The sequence below is a fragment of the Phyllostomus hastatus genome, unplaced genomic scaffold, assembly GCF_019186645.2.
Source record: "Phyllostomus hastatus isolate PE091 unplaced genomic scaffold, TTU_PhHast_1.1 phas_contig_40, whole genome shotgun sequence".
In the NCBI taxonomy this organism is placed as follows: domain Eukaryota; kingdom Metazoa; phylum Chordata; class Mammalia; order Chiroptera; family Phyllostomidae; genus Phyllostomus; species Phyllostomus hastatus.
Genome location: NW_025333872.1, coordinates 36,881,185 through 36,898,977, shown reverse-complemented (window position 1 = coordinate 36,898,977; position 17,793 = coordinate 36,881,185). Strand labels below are relative to the sequence as shown.

General features: G+C 38.2%; 1 non-coding gene across 1 annotated transcript; it reads right to left on the bottom strand.

The window, feature by feature from the left end:
• Nucleotides 1–15,017: 15,017 nt before the first annotated feature.
• LOC123822375 lies at nt 15,018–15,120 on the bottom strand. The gene has a single exon (XR_006786327.1). It is a non-coding gene; the product is annotated as a U6 spliceosomal RNA (small nuclear RNA).
• Nucleotides 15,121–17,793: the final 2,673 nt, after the last annotated feature.

The following is a 17,793-nucleotide window of genomic DNA, read 5'->3' as shown; positions in this document are numbered from 1 at the left end:
TCCAAAAAGGAAGAAACAGAGATTAGAATTCCACTTAAAATGCATTTCTTCTCTGCTATTATTATGCATATATTCATTCACCTTTTCACTAATCCTTCCCTTCCATTTATTCACTCAGTAAACATTTATTTTGTTAGTATATACTTTGTGGGGGGTGGGGGTTGGTATTGTATTATGTGTTGCATACACAGAAATAAAAATCTAATCCCATACTTCCAAAAAATCACTTAATGTTTTGCAATCATCCTTTGAATGTTCAGAAATTCTCAAAGGGAAGAAACTAAAGTTTAGTTAGTATTTCAAGCTGGTTGCCATCTCAGATTCTGCAGTACAAGTAAAAACTGTAAAGCTAACTATTGTGAGGGAAAAGGAGAGATGTGAGAGGGGCATTTGTGTAGGTGAACGAATATATACAAAACACAGCAAGAAGAAAATACATAACTGGCGTGGGCCAGGTTTGAAGTTGCCTTCAGCAAGCATCTCAGATTGTTGGGTTTCTTGATGAAACCTTATTCCTAAGGAATCTGAGCTCTTTTTTTAAATATATATATATTTTATTGATTATGCTACTACAGTTGTCCCATTTCCCCACTTCACTCCCCTCCACCCTGTACACCCTCTCCTACCCACACCCCTCCTTTAGTTCATGTCCATGTGTCATAAGTTCTACATTAATGTAGCTTCTACATTTCCCATACTATTCTTACCCTCCCCCTGTCTATTTTCTACCTACCATCTGTGCTATTTATTGTCTGTACCTTTTTGCCCTCTCTCCTTCTCCCACTCTCCTGTTGATAACCCTCTACGTGATCTCCATTTCTGTGGTTCTGTTCCTGTTCTAGTTGTTTGCTTAGTTTGCTTTTGTTTCTGTTTTAGGTGTGGTTGTTAATAATTATGTCTTTGCTGTCATTTTACTATCCATGTTTTTGATCTTCTTTTTCTTAGATAAGTTCCTTTAACATTTCATAAAATAAGGGCTTGGTGATGGTAAACTCCTTTAACTTGACCTTATCTGAGAAGCACTTTATCTGCCCTTCCATTCTAAATGAAAGCTTTGCTGGATAGAGCAATCTTAGATGTAGGTCCTTGCTTTTCATGACTTGGAATACTTCTTTCCAGCCCCTTGTTGCCTACAAAGTCTCTTTTGAGAAATCAGCTGACAGTCTGTTGGGAACTCCTTTGTAGGCTACTGTCTCCTTATCTCTTGCTGCTTCTAGGATTCTGTCCTTCATTTTTACCTTGGCTAATGTAACTCTGATGTGCCTTGGTGTGTTCCTCCTTGGGTCCAACTTCTTGGGGACTCTCTGAGCTTCCTGAACTTCCTGGAAGTCTGTTTCCTTTGCCAGATTGGGGAAGTTCTCCTTTATGATTTATTCAAATTATTTTCCATTTGTTGCTCTTCCTCTTCCTCTTCTGGTACCCCTATATTTCAGATGTTGGGTCATTTTAAGATGTCCTGGAGGTTCCTAAACCTCTCCTCATTTTTTTGAATTCTTATTTCTTCATTCTTTTGTTTGATTGTTTCTTTCTTCCTTCTGATCCACTCCATTAATTTGAGTCCCAGTTTTCTTCCCATCACTATTGGTTCCCTGTGCATTTTCCTCCATTTCACTTAGCCTAGCCTTCATTTTTTCATCTAATTTGTGACCAAATTCAACCAATTCTGTGAGCATCCTGATCACCAGTGCTTTGAACTGTGTATCTGATAGGTTGGCTATCTCTTGGTTGCTTAGTTGTATTTGCTGTAGAGCTTTGATCTGTTTTTCCATTTGGGCCTTTTTCTTTTTTTTTCTTTTCTTTTTTTTTTTGTCTTGTCGGGCCTGTTACATATAGGCATGGAGCCTTAGGTGTTCACCAGGGTGGGTCAACCCAGTTGCTGGGTTGTGACGCTGTATGTGAGGGCGGGGTCTGAGAGGGAACAATGGTGCCCACTCTGCTCTCTGTTGGATCCCAGTCCCCTTCCCCCAAGCAAACTGGGCCCTTCTGGCACTGAGTCCCATGTGGGTGGGCCTGTGTACATTCCAGAACACTGTGGGTCTCTCCAACAAACTCTCCCATGAGGCTGGGAGTCTCTCCCTGAGTCTCAACCCCCACAAATGTTTTCAATCAGTGTTCGGAGGCCTTATTTCCTGGCACTGGGACCCTGGGCTGCGTGGTCTGTCTTGTTCCCCAGTTTTGCCTGGTTTATCTGTGTGCGAATGTGGGACCACCCCGTCAGCCAGCCGCCTTGTGCACAGTGCCTTACTTCACAAGTGCCACCTCACTGGGTCTGCCTGCTGCCGCCTTGTGTGCTCAGGGCCTGCCAGCCACCACCTGAGTGCCCAGGGTCCACCTGCTGTGATCTTGCATGCCTGGGATGTCTTATGTGCCCAGTGCCATCGTTTTTTGTGCCACAACCCCTCCTCACCTGGCTTCCTGACTCCACCCCTCCTACTGGTCTGGATGAATGTGTCTATTTTAATTCCTTGGTTGTCTGACTTCCATACAGTTCAGTTTTCTGTCAGATCTGGTTGTTATCTTGTTTTTAAATTGTTATCCTTATTTTGGTTGTGTAAGGAGGCACAGTGTATCTACTTGCCAGAAGTCTCAGAATCTGTGCTCTTGATGTCCAATTTACATCTTGATGTTCAATTGTAGGACTCTTCCATTAATTTTTACCTTTTGACTTAATTGAGGCACCTTGGAATCAACTGGGTGCCAGCCACACACGTTCATGCCCCCAATTTGTAGAGTCACTATATTTGCCCTAGGGGACCAGGACCAAACATTTTTGTTGTTGTTTTATTTAGTGTCCCCAGGAGAACTAAATGGACAGATGGCAGTTGCCACCTCCAATTTAGTGGGATTACTGTTAGATCCTTTGCCAGAAGCATTTCTCCTGTGGACATTGAAAACTGTAAGTCAGCAAAGTAAAAAGTCATGGAGAGTGGGAGCAAATATTTTGTGAATGAGTCCTTGGGTATAACTGTAAGAGGGGCTAACCCCAGTCACCCCTTGGTTCCGGGCTCCAGGTCTTCTAGCCATAAATTGAGTCCTCTTCAGAGCACTTACTAGATTCTGAAGGGTAGCATTTCAAGCTCCTTCTCTGAAATGATAGCATTATAATCAACATCAGTGTGAGACACAGATACCCTGCTTATCATCAGTCCTCTGATTCTGTCTCTTCTAAGAGCTTGGTTAACACCTCTTTCAGTCTAAGTAATCAGGATTTTTTTCTTGGGCAATATGGATCAAAAAATGTGCTTAGAGATCTGCCTACTGGGAAGACTTCCCTCCTTCACTTCTCTTCAGCGCCACCCCAGAGTGGGCTTTACTAACATGGTGGTCCACCTCTGCTGCTGTCATCTACAGATTTCTCTCCCATATCACCTAGTCATGGGGAATTTCCCATGAAGTAGCAGAAGTCCTGGAAGTAAGCTGAGGGAAGAAATAGCAGCATATAGCCCCACCAGAAAAGTGGACATAGCCCCACCAGAAAAGTGGACAATGTTATTTTTCAAATGTTTCTTTGAGGATCTTCCTAAGACTGGTCTATGACATACGAACTTCTCCTTGGTAGTAGAGTACATTACTTATAGCCAGTTTTAGGGCTAGCTACCTAAAACTCCAAATTTCTGAGGGTCAACAGTGGTTTCAGATCACAGATGTACTGGGGTTAGCTGGACTGTGGCAAGCAAACTGTTGTTTTACAAAAAGAATAATGGTTACATGTTGGGCTAGCCAAAAAGTTCATTTAGTTTTTTCCATAAATATAAAAGTCACATTTTTCATTTTCACCGATAAATTTATTGATTTGGATATTTTGAGTATGTTGGCTATCTCCCATTATTGGCTTCTAATGGGTAGAGGCCAGGTATGCTGCTAAACATCCTCTAATGCATAAGACATCCCCACAACAAACAATTATTTGGCCAAAATATCAATAGTACCAAGAAACTTTCCAAACCATTTTTGACCCCATTGATAAGTCACAACACCTTCTCCATATACTGCACAAATCTTTTTCTTGGGTTTCAACTGCATTTTTACCTTTCTTGAAATAATAGAGCAGAATATACCAACAATGTTGTATATCTTCTTTCATCTTCAATATTAAAGTGGCTGCACAAAAATTCACCAATTTTGATGAGTTTTTTAAATGCATGCTGATATGACAGCTGTCACAATACAACCTAACAAAATTGTTTTGAATGAAATTAAAGAGAACTAACCACAACCAGAGCCATCGTATGGAAAAAACTAAACAAACTTTTTGGACAAATGCAAAAGAAGACATGGCTTTCTTCTATATTTTGGGGAGTCTTCACTATGACTCTTTCACTGAAATTTGCCACAGGCTTAATACATCATCTTACTCTGTCCAAGGCACTTAATCTGCCATACCATTGAATTTGGTGGGTCATGAGTATCAAAGGGCTGAGCAATTAGCAGTGTAGTTGAAGATTTGAGATTAAGATTCTTCTGTCCTGGGCATTATTAAATCAGACAGAATTTCAGATCATGAAATAAACAAGGTACTCTGGAAATATAGTATATGTAATTTTCAAAATATAAAGATCCTACCAGGAATTGTATTACATGATATTGCAATTTATTTTTAACTTTGGAGGAAATATCTTGTCTTATGCCTGGGTACTGATCTGCCAGAAACTTTGCTAAGCTATCATATCTCTCTAATTTTGTGGAGTATACCTCCCATTTTTTTATGAGCCTATGTCTAACTTGAGCATTGAGGCAACTTTCTCCTTTCTGCCCTTTCAGATTTATTATTATTATCATCATCAATGTGGTGAACTAATAAGTTGTGGACTGGGAAATAGTCAAGATCCCCGAGATCTAACTTGTGGCACAGAATTAAACTACAAACATCACAAAATCCCCCTTTTCTGAAGGAATCTAATGGTTTGTGTTGTTATCTGCTTCTTGAGATTGAAAGAAAAAAAATCACTGGATCAATAGCTGCTTACCAGGGGCCACTGGCTATACTAAATTAGTCCATTAAAAAGATTATACCTGGAAGAGCAGCTTTTGTTGGCTTCATAAACTAAGTCAAGTTATGAAAGTTCACTATTACTTTCTGAGAATTAATGATCTTTTGTATTAACTAAACTAGAGAATTAAATTGGAGATGTTAGAATTACTATCCTGCATTTTTCAGCTTTCAATGGTAGCAGTAATCTCTGTGCTTCTCCTAAGGGTGTAGTATTGCTCTTGACTTACTGTTTTGCATGAAAAGAGAGATGCATAGGCTCCATGTGGACCTATTTTTCTATAGCTCTTATTCTGTGAGCTAGAAACCTAATGGGAGTATTATTTCCAGCTGAATTTATTCAAACATTATGTTCAGGACCTGGGGAAATAACCATGTAATGGGTTGAGGATCACAAGTAACCAATTGAGAGGGAGATTTAGATTAAAATTTTTACCATACTTTATGGCTCTGGGAATGTAATGGATTGAATACGTGTGTGTGTGTGTGTGTGTGTGTGTTGTAGGGTGACAGGTCTTCTCATTGGGAAAGAAAACTAGATTCTGTACAAGATGTAATTTTTGGTATTTTGGGGCTTGAAGGAATGAAGGGAAATTTCAAAAGGTTTAGGGGGAAAAAATAAAAGGAAAAGCTGTGAATTAGTAAACAAGAAACATATATGAAAAGAGGGAAATTCCTTCAAAGTCAGGAACTAAACTGTCACTGCTACCAAGACTCTGTGACTTGGGTGGGTGACAAGGGGGAGTGGGAAGTTGCTAAACCCAAGGGTCCAAGATTAAGCCTAGAAAACCTAAAGGTGGTTTAAATGGTGACAACTTGATAGCTTATCCTGGCTCATGGTATAGGGAAACCAAATCCTCTTTGGTAAAAGTATCCTCATTTTAGGTTCTACTGATTAAGATCAACCAAATATAAGCCTACAATCAAAGATACCAAACATGCAAAGGGACTAGCTGGCATGTGAGCATTAGTACAGAAAACCTACAACAAATTTAGGCCCTCTAAGACTTTGGACTTGGGAATCATAAAAAAATTCTATAAGATAAGGAACATAAATGACATTTATGAAATAGTTAAAGAGATAGAAGATAGTCCTGACTGATGTGGCTCAGTGGACCAAGTACCAGCCTGCCAACTAAAAGGTCACCCACCGTTTGATTCCCAGTCAGGGCACATACCTAGGTTGTGGGCCAGGTCCCCAGTAGGGGGCGTGTGAAAGACAACCTTTCTCTTCTCTTTCTCCCTCCCTTCCCTTCTCTCTAAAAATAAATAAATAAAATCTAAAAAAAAAAGAATGATCAAAATGTGCAAGATACAAGGCAGTATTTTAAATGTCTGGGCATATATTAACAAGTACAAAATACAATTATTACAAATAAAAAATGTAGTCGTTGAAAAACAGGTGGTTTAGAGGACTTCTGGTTAAGATGGAGGCATAGGTAGACACACTTCACTTCCTGCACAATGATAACAAGGATCACAACTAACCTCAAAATTAAAAATACCCAGAACTGCCAGAAAATCAAACTATATGTAAATCCAACAACTAAGGACTTAAAGAAGCCATATTCATCCAGATGGGTAGGAGGGGCAGAGTTAGGGAGCTGTGGCAGAGAGGATGCAGTGTGGTGGCAGTGAGGCAGTGGTGGTGAGGGGCAGCAGTGGTCAGCAGAATGGGAAGTCCTGCATTCATGTGTGATAGATAAAAAATGGGAGATATACCTTGGGAGTGAACAATCCCAGCCCCAGGCCCGACCACACAGCCCAGGGTTCCAGTGCTGGGAAATAAAGTCTTGTAAGTTCTGACTATAAAAACCAGTGGGGGTTGGGGCATCAGAATAAACTAATGGTCTCTCAGGAGAATCCATCTAAAGGGTCCACATGGTCCCAGAACATATGCAAACCCACCCACTCTGGGAACCACTACTGGGGCAGCAGCTGAGGGGTGCTAGTTGCATACGGGAAGGGGTGAAGTGAGTGGAAATGGGGCAAGTATCTAGTAAGAGTCCATTAGCCAGATAGTGGCATTGTCCTCTCTCCATCCCCTCTACCACATACAGAGCCACAAAGCAATGAAGTGGGTTGCACTGCCCTGGTGAATATCTGAGTTTCTACTGTATACAATTTAACAGGTGCACTAAGACAGGGAGTCAAAGCAGCTCTACCTGATACACAGAAATAAACACAGGGAGGTTGCAAATCAAGGAGACAAAGAATTATGGCCCAAATGAAAGAAAAGAACAAAACCCCAGAAAAAGAGCTAAGTGAAATGGAGATAAACAACCTATCAGATACAGAGTTCCAAATACCAGTGATAATAATCCTCAGAGAACTCATTGAGTATGGCAAAAGCATATGGGAAGAAATGAAGGCTACAGTAAGTAAAATAAAGAAAAATCCACAGGGAAGGAAGCCAGGGTTATATCAGTGATTTGGAGCATAAGGAAAAAATAAACAATCAACCAGAACAGAATGAAGAAAAAAGAATTTTTAAAAAGTGAGGAGAGAATAAGAAGACTCTGGGACATCTCCATAGCCACTTGAGTTTCTTCTACCTTTGTTGTGAATAACTGAATCCTCTTCAATAAGATAAATAATGGACAGTTATACTATCCATTTGCAACCTTCTGCTTCCTATTTGGTAACTATTCAAATAAGTTTCCTTTAGTCTCTACTGGGAAAATTGCAAGGTAACAAACAAACCAAGAAGCAAGTAGTAAAAACGTTCATATTTCCATTTCTTTCCCTTGTTGAACATTTGTAAATTGAGTGTGGAGAATCAAGTTAAATGATCATGCCTTTGAGGTGCTAGACTGTAGGAACACTGATAACAGTTGAGCAAGTCCAAGATTTTTCAAATGAAAGATTTCACATAGCTGAAAAGTTTCCTGGTCAGCAATGTTTGCTTTTCCAAGTGTCAGACATAAGAAATGTCTAAACCTGTAGAGAATTTTTAAAAGAGTTTGAGCTAAACTGATGCCTTATGCCAGGGAGCAAGATTTTAAAAGCTCCAGAGAATAACAGTTGTGCAGCTTTTTTCATACATTTGAAATTAGGAGGGAACATAAGGAAGATTACATGGAGGTGGGACAAAGCAAGACAGGAATTGGGGTACAAGATAGTTAACAAGATTCTGTGCTCTCTTGAGGGTCATTACATCTTATTTTAAAAGTGTATTAACCTAGATGCGCAGAAACAATGGACAGGGCTTACTTAAGGCAAAGATGAGCCTGTTAGTAAATAAGTTATATGCCTGGCATGTGACTACCCACCATGACCTGCCTAGTTAGGAATTTATGATCAGATCACCCTGTGAGGTTATTTTCCATAGAACTCCTTTATTTGTGCACACAAGCATCTCCTAGCATAATACATTACTAACTACACCCCACTCCTGAAGAACGTGCCGACCTCCTCTACTACATGAATGTATTAGTCCTTGTATTAGTTTTCTATTGCTGCATAACAAATTGCTACACATTTAGAAGCTGAAAACAACACACATTTATGAGTGTGAAATTCTGTAGATTGGACGTCTGGATGAGTTCAACTGAGTCCCTATGCTTAAGGTCTCACTAAGTTAAAGTCAAGGTGTTGGCTGGGCTGGGTATTTTTGTGGAGAACCTGGGAAATATTCTGCTTCCAAACTCACTCATATTGTTGGAAGAATCTAGTTCCTTGGCTATCAGAAAGGGGGTGCATCTAAAGTCTGCTTGCATTCCTTCTTATCAGGCTATCTCCAGCTTTAAACCAGAAACTGTACATTGAATCCTTTCCATGCTTTAAGTTTCTCTCACTTCCTCTTATGCTATTGCTTGGAAAAATCTCTGATTTTAAGGGCTCACATGATTAGTTCAGGCCCACCTGGGTATCTTCCTATCTTAAAGTCAACTATGCCATACAACATAATCACAGCAATGATACCTGATCATATTTATAGTTTCTGGAGATTAGGGCCTTATACTGTTCACTGTCTCAGTGCCCCCTCCAATTCATATTTCTCCCAAATTCAAAACATACCCATTTTGTTTCAAGATGTCTGAGGATCTCATTCTGTTATAGCATCTCAAAGTTGAACAATCTGTTTAATTGGTGGGCAGTGTGGAACCAGTGAAAGGTTTTGAGCATTGAAGTTATACAATCAGAATTGTTCTTCAAAAGCTTAACCTGTGCAGAAAGAGCATTTCACAAAATCTGACAGTGTTTCATGATTTTAAAAAAACCACTCAACAACTTAAGAATAGAAGGGAATTTTCTCAACCTAATAAAGCCCATCTGTGAAAAACCTGCAGCAAAAACCATACATGCTGATAGTCTGGCAGCTTTTTCCCTAAAATAAAATATAAAATAAGGATGTCTGTGCTCACCACTTCTATTCAACATGGTTATGGAGGTTCAGAGAAGGCAATTAGGCAAGAAAAAGAAGTAAAAGTCATCCACATTGGAAAGGAAGAAGTAAAGAGAGCTATCTCCATTTGAAGAGAACATGATTTTGTATGTATAAAATTGAAGGAATCCAGTAAAATTGTTAGATAAATGAGTTCAGCAAGGTGGTAGGATACAAAACCAATATACAAAATTTAATTGTATTTCTATACTCTAGTATTGAAAAATTCTAAAATGAAATATGTAAATAAGTCATTTACATTAACATCAAAAAGAATAAAATATCTAGAAATAAAATCTACAAAAGAAATGTAAAATTTATACTCTAAAAACTAGAAAACACTATTGGAAGAAGTTAAAGAAGATCCAAATAAGTGGAAAGACATTCCATGTTCATGGATTTAAGACTTAATATTACAATACTCCTAAAATTGATCTACATATTCAATGGAATCTCTCTCAAAATCCCAGCCAGGTTCCCCCCGCCCCAAAATTGAAAAACTGGTTCTAAAATTCATATGAAAATGCAAAGGACCCAGAATAACCAAAATAATCTTGAAAAAGAGCAAAACTGGAGGGCACATTTCCTGATTTGAAACTTACCACATAGCTAGCTGCAGTAATCAAGACTGTGTGGTTCTGGCTTAAAGATGTATACACACAGATCAATGGAATGCAATTGTGAGTCCAGAAGTAAACCTTCATGGTCAACTGATTTTCAACCAGGATACCAAGACAATTCAATGAAGAAAGACTAGTATTTTCAACAAAATAATAGTATTTTCTTATTCCTTAAAAAATCAAAGGCATTTTTGTATACCACCAATGAAACAGCAAAAGCAGAAATCAAGAAAAAAAATCTCATTTGATGTAGCAAAAAGAAAAATACAATACCTAGGAATAAACCTAACCAGGGAGGTAAAAGACCTTCACTCAGAAAACTATACAACACTGAAGAAAGAAATTAAGGAAGACACAAACAAATGGAAACATATACCGTGTTCATGGATTGGAAGAATTAACATCATCAAAATGCCCATACTACCCAAAGCAATTTACAGAGTCAATGCAATACCTATTAAAGTACCAATGGCATATTTCACAGACATAGAACAAACACTGCAAAAATTTATATTGAACCATAAATGACGCCTGAGAGATGCTGCAATTTTGAGAAAGAAGAGCAAAGTAGGAGGGATCACAATACCTGAAACCAAACTGTATCACAAGGTCACAGTAATCAAAACAGCCTGGTACTGGCATCAAAACAGGCACATGGACCAATGGAACAGAACAGAGACCCCAGAAATAAATCCAAATCTCTACAGTCAATTAATATTCAACAAAGCAGGCAGCAACATAAAATGGAGTAAAAATAGCCTTTTCAACAAATGGTGTTGGGAGAACTGGACAGCTACATGCAAAAAAATGAAACTTGAGCACCAACTTACACCATACACAAAAATAAATTCAAGGTGGATAAAAGATTTAAATATAAGCTGTGACACCATTAAAGTCCTAGAGGAGAACATAGGCAGGAAAATCTCAGATATTTCACACAACAATATTTTCACTGTTATGTTCCCTAGAGCAGGGACATAAAGGAAAGAATAAACAAATGGTATCTCATCAAAATAAAAAGCTTCTGTACTGCTAAAGAAAACAGTATTAAAATAAAAAGAGAACCAACCATATGGGAAGACATATTTGCCAATGATACCTCAAACAAGGGTTTAAGCTCCAAAATATATAAAGAACTTACATGACTCCACTCTAAAAAGGCAAGCAACCCAATTAAAAAATGGACAAAGGACTTGAACAGACATTTCTCCAAGGAGGACATACAGAGGATCCAGAGACACATGAAAAGATGCTCAGTATCGCTAGCTATCAGAGAGATGCAAATTAAAACCACAATGATGTATCACTTCACACGGGTCAGAATGGCCATCATAAACAAAGCAACAAACAATAAGTGTTGGAGAGGTTGTGGAGAAAAGGGAACCCTAGTGTCCTGCTGGTGGGACTGCAGACTGGTACAACCACTATGGGAAACAGTATGGAATTTCCTCAGGAAACTAAAAATGGAACCACCTTTTCACCCAGCAATTCCACTGCTAGGATTATATCCTAAGAACCCTGAAACACCAATCCAGAAGAACCTTTGCACCCCAATGTTCATAGCAGCACAATTTACAATAGCCAAGTGTTGGAAGCAACCTAGGTGCCCATCAGTAAGTGAATGGATCAAAAAACTATGGTACATTTACACAATGGAATTCTATGCAGCAGAAAGAAAGAAGGAGCCCCTACTCTTTGCAATAGCATGAATGGAACTGGAAAGCATTATGCTAAGTGAAATAAGCCAGGCGGTGAAAGACAAATACCACATGACCTCACCTTTAACAGGAACCTAAACAACAAACAAACAGACAAGCAAAATATAGCCAAAGACACTGAAATAGAGAATGGGTTGACAGTGACCAGAGGGGAGAGGGGAGGGAATTTCAGGGGAAAAGGGGAAGGGTTTTCAGGAACAAGTATAAAGGGCACATGGACAAAATTTAGTGGGGTGGAAATGGGAGGGAGGTGGGGAGGTTTGGAGGGGTAGGCTGGAATGGGAGTAAAAGACAGAAAACTGTACTTGAACAACAATTAACTAAAAAAAAAGAAAAAAAGATAATAGTGAAAGTTGCGCAAGTCTGTGAATATACTAAAAACCACTGAATGGTACACTTTAAAAGTGTGATGTTTATGGAATGTGACTTGTATCTCAACCAAGTTGTTACTAAGATAAAAAAAACAAAAAGTTTAACCTGGCATCAGTCTATGAGTGGATTGGGGTGGATGAAGGAAATAGAACAACAAGTTAATAGACTGTTCATTGACTCTTACTTAAATTCAGTGACAGTGATTGTAAAGGGGGAAAAAAATGAAAGACTCATATCCAAAATTAGACTTCAAGGATGTATCAGCTAAGTGGCAAGAGGAATGAGAAAGAATGAATGGACTTTGTTTCTGGGTAACTTGGAGAATGGTTTTGCTTTGGAGAAATAAGTGAGAGGCTGGCAGGCATGGGGGTGGGGAGAGGCAATGTGATGTTGGGTTTGGAGACCCAAGTGGAATGTGAATAAGTCAAAGCTATTAAGTACCCTTACTTAAAACAACAGCTAGCTTTTATGTAGACCTTGCTATGTACCAAATACTATGGTAAGCACTTAGCATGATCCATTCAATTTAACCCTTACAACAACTATAAGGTATGGACTATAAATATCTCCATTTTACAAATGAAAAAACTTAGGCACTGAGAAGTTAAATAATTGCACAAGGTATAATATGAACTTAAACTCTTAATTTCTGTACCCATACAGCCTTTCTAGACAACAGACAGAAACGAGTCATGATAAATAATATTAATTTCTTCAGTTCACAATTATTATTCATTAATTGCCTATTAACAAACCACAAACAAATCATCATAAAGTATTTTAATCTTAATTTACATAACTTGATTTTGGAATCTATTAAAAAATGAAACCTGCCACCTTGATGAAAAATAAACTGTTACTGTGGGTGTTTGGCACTTCAGGCAGATGTGAAGGACAAGTTTTAGAGGAATTGCCGAATCAGCCAAGAGCAAGACTGGTGTCTTCTCATATCCCTTCTGAGACATTTGCATCCTTTGTGAAAGAAATTCTGCTCTGTTGGACTCCCTGTGATTTCTGTAATGTATGCAGAGGATTATCTTTCTGGAGAACTTGAGATTTTACTTCTACTAGGCATTATTAGTTTTGCAGCTATCTTTCTGGAATAATTCCTAAAATTTAATTTGCTAAAGTAATTGTTTTTCTAATAATAGTGGCTCACTGTATCCCTCTGATATTTAAAATTACTTACCTTTATCCCTCACTATGAGATAATTATATTTCCTTTACCTCCTTTGTCAAAAGGAGGTTACACTGTCTGGCTCATTTTCCTATGAATGAAGGGTTGGGGGAAGGCAAGTAATGCATAGCCTGCTGACCTTTGCAGGGCTGTGTAAGGGCATGCTTTGGGCCTGGACCATTTCCTTATGTGGTGATAATAAGCCCTTCACAGCCTGTGCTGGGCATATTGCCTTCTCTGGGAATCTCTTCCCTGTTCTGGGTTTGATGTGCGTTTCTTTGTTCTGCTTAAAGTGTGTGCATATGGCACCCCACTGCTATATAGGTTCCTAGCAGGGAGAAAAACACCTATCACACAAGAGTGGTTAGTGCAGACCTGTGTCAGCTGTGGGGCAAGACACACTGACCCTGTGGGATGGAATCTCACTGTTGAAGTTGATCTTACTCTGTCTCTTCTCCAGGTGACTGAAGTGTTGCTCCCTCCAGTTACTGGGGGAGTTGTGTCTTTCTTCACAACTCTGACACATGCACACCATGCAGTAGGTTGCTATCCTGGCATTGCTGCTCCTTGTGGTGGGATCCTCCATGCAGTGGGACTCTGTCCCTGAAAGTAAATGACCCCCAGGAGTCACTTACTTAATGAGGGCCAAAACAATTCCCTGCCTGAAGATGCAAAACACCAAATGCTAAGATTATTAGGCTGATGTCAAGCCTTCAAGAGTTAAAAATCAAACTCCAATAGCAATGTTTTTTAAATATTGATAAACAAAAAGAAAAGCTGCTTGTAATCCCATCACTAAAACACAATCACTGATGAGGTTTTGGGGCTTATCTTTCTAGTTTTTTTCTTCTTATTTTAAAATATACTTTAAAAAAGTTTTATATTTACAGAAAAGTTGCTAAGGAAGTATAGAGATTTTCATATACCCTTACCTAGTTCTCCTATTATTGATATTTTGCATTAGTATGGTATATTTGTTATAATTAATGAAGAAATATTGATACATTATTATTAACTAAATAATATACTTTATTCAGAATTCCTTAGTTTTTACCTAATGTCCTTTCTCTGTTTCAGGATCTGATCCAAGATGCCACATCATATTTAGTTGTCATGTTTCCTTAGGTCCTTCTGGGCTGTGACAGTTTCTCACCTTTTCTTGCTTTTGAAGCAGTACTGGTCAGGTATTTTGTAGAATGTTCCTTAATTGAGACTTGTGTGCTTTTTTCCTCTCATGATTAGACTGGGTTTCGGGTTTTCAGAAAAAATACCACGGAAGTAAAATTCCATTCTGATCTCCATATAAAAAGGGTACATATGTATATAGCTTATCAATGTGGATGTTGACCTCAATTGCCTGGATGAAGTCATGTTTTCCAATTTTTCTGCACCACAAAGTGACTCTTTTCTCTTCCCCTCCCCATACTGTGGTCTTTGGAAGAAAGCTTCTAGGCATAACCCAAACTATGGAGTCGGGAGTTATACTTCACCTCCTTGAGGGTGGAGTATCCATATGAATTATTCAGGATCTTCTGCATGGGAAATTTGTAGGTATGTCTGTATATATATCAGTATGAAGTCTGGATATGTATTTTATGCTTTGAGTTATTATCCAATCCTGCTCTATTTTTTAAAAAAATATTTTTTATAGTGAAAAGTCACGATTTTGCTATTGAGTGCCACCTATTGTGCTTTGACTCATATTTCCTATGAGCAAATTGAAGGGTTTGAGGACGCCCACCAGAGTACTGTACAGAATATGGAACCCTTCAAGAATTGGTGTGTCATCCTTGCTCAGGGGCCATGCTAATTGTCTCTGTGTCATTCCAATTTTAGTACATATACTGCCAAAGTGTGAGCACTGCTTTATTTTCTTGCTCAAATTTTTCAAGCTTTGACCATTAGGATCTCTTTCAGTTGGATTTCATGTTCTTGTGCTTTGACATGCCTCCACAATGGTAAGTCGTTCTTGTTTGTTTGAGTACGTTCTTACTGTCTGGTGTTACACAGTAAGAACCAGATGGTCTGGGTTCATCTTCACGGCCTGGGTTCTAATCACCCATTTCTCCAAGGAGCTCTGGTCCTTTTCTTAGAAACCAAGCTCTGGGTGTTAGATGTGCTCATTGATTTTGGGGTATCAGTGCTTTACTCCCTTTCAGATAACAGCAAGGACATAATGGCTCAGTTCTAGTATACATGTATAGCAGAATGGAAATGTTAAGAGGTACACCTCTGGGGAACAACTTCATTAACTAGAATATAGTATTTATATGCAATTTCTTTTGCTTTTAATCTTCTTGTTTTCACTCATTTCTGAAATTACTTAGTCAACACCATTCCCCCCAATACTTTCAGTGAAGTTGTTTCTTACACTGATGATACAGTTAGGTTCTTTTGTCATGTTCTACATTCCCTGTTGGGATGCCTAAGACCTCCTAAGTGATATTTCAAAATCATTGCATGTGCTGAGGTTTACCCTTTGTGCTGTAAAATTTCATGGGTCATGACAAGTGTATTACAAATTCACCATTGCAGTTTCATATAGAATATTCTCGCCCTGGCTGGCGTAGCTCAGTGGATGGAGCGCGGGCTGGGAACCAAAGTGTCCCAGGTTCGATTCCCAGCCAGGGTACATTCCTGGGTTGCAGGCCATAACCCCCAGAAACCGCACATTGATGTTTCTCTATCTCTCTATCTCCCTCCCTTCCCTCTCTAAAAAATAAATTAAAAAAAAAAAAGAATATTCTCACTGCCCTAAAAATCCCCTGTGCATCACCAATCAACACTCCTACCCTCCCTCCAAACTCTGCTAACAACAACTGGTCTCTTTAGAATTACTTTTTTTTTTCAGAATGTCATAATTGGAATCACATGGTATGTTAGCCTGTTCAGACTGGCTTTTTTTTCACTTAGCAAAATGCAGTTAAAATAATTCTCTTTTTTAATGGTTTGAAAGCTTATTTCTTTTTATTACTGAATAATATAGTCCACATTTTGTCCCTGAATAATTATACCAAAATTTGTTTATCTACTCAACTTTTAAAGGACAAGTAGGTTGCTTTTAATTTTTACTTGAAAGTAAAGAGTTGCTGTAAGATTTCACATGCAGGCTTTTGTGTTGATAAGTTTTGAAATCATTTGAATATGTACCTAGGAGTGCAAGAGACTGCCAGACTCTTCCAAATGGCTGTACCATTTTGCATTCCCACCAGCAATGAATAATAGTTCTTGCTGTTCCACATCCTCAAGAATAATTGGGATGGTTAGTTTTGGGGGGTTTTAGCCATTATAACAGCTGTGTAGTTGTGTTTCATTATTGTTTTAATTTGCAATTTCGTCAAGATAACTAATATTGAGAATCTTTATATATGCTTTTTTTCCATTTATCTTGTTTGGTGAGGTGTCTGTTCAGATTTTTGTTGCAATTTTTGGGGGTAGTCTCCTTTCCTATTTTTGTGTTTTAAGAGGTTTTTTCATATTTTGGATACAAGTCTTTTATTGGATGTGTTTTGCAAATCTTTCCTCCCTTCTCTGTGGTTTGTCTTTTGATTTTCTTAACAGTGCCTTTGAAAGAGCAGACTTTTTGAATTTTAATAAAGTCATGCTTTTTTCTTTCATGGATCATAATTTTGGTGTTGTGTCTCAAAAGTCATTTAAGGCCACAGATTTTCACTTCCATTTTTTTATGCCTATCTATTCTATCAATATGAAATTATACTACATATGCTATATTGTAATTAATAAAATATGTGAACTTTTTCATGTTGTTAAATATTCTTCTACATTATTTTTGTATTGATTAAGTATTCTTTTATATAGATATACCGGTAAGCATTAAATGAACACTCTAATGTTGAATAATGTATTTTTAGGTTTATTGAATCATTGTAATATACATATATTTTTAGATTTACTGAATCATTATAATATACATATTTCTGAGAAGATGTTCTAGATTTAAACTTGTTGTACTAAATAAGGGGTGCTTAGTCTCTGGATTGAAGTAAAGACTTTATCCTTTCTTTTCTCCTTTTACCTTCCTGCCACAAATATTTAATGAGTCTATGCTATGTGTGGGGTCATCAGAGATTCACTCCATTAACCTCTGGGGAAACCTCTGTGAACTCGAGTCTCTGTTCTTACATAAGCTACATTCTGGTGGAATAGTTTTAAAATAAACAAATCAATAATATTATTTCTGATAGTAATCATTATAATTAAGGATATAAAGGAGCTAAAGTGGTAGTGATAGACTAAGTGTCCTGAGACTCAAGACAGGGCAGAGAATAATACATTAAACACTGATAGGTTGGAAGAGGATGGTGTCAGGGGAATAAAAATTTTGCTGACATTTTTGAACTGCTTTAGTGGGAATAAAGGAAGGGGGGCAGAAGGTTAGAGAGAGTAGAGAGAATGAATCAAAAGAGGTGCACTTCTAAGTGATGAGATGTCTCCAGTGTGAGTGTGAGAAGGAGTAAGTGATATGACAAAGGCCACAATCAGTAGAACTTGGAGGAACCGTGGGGCTA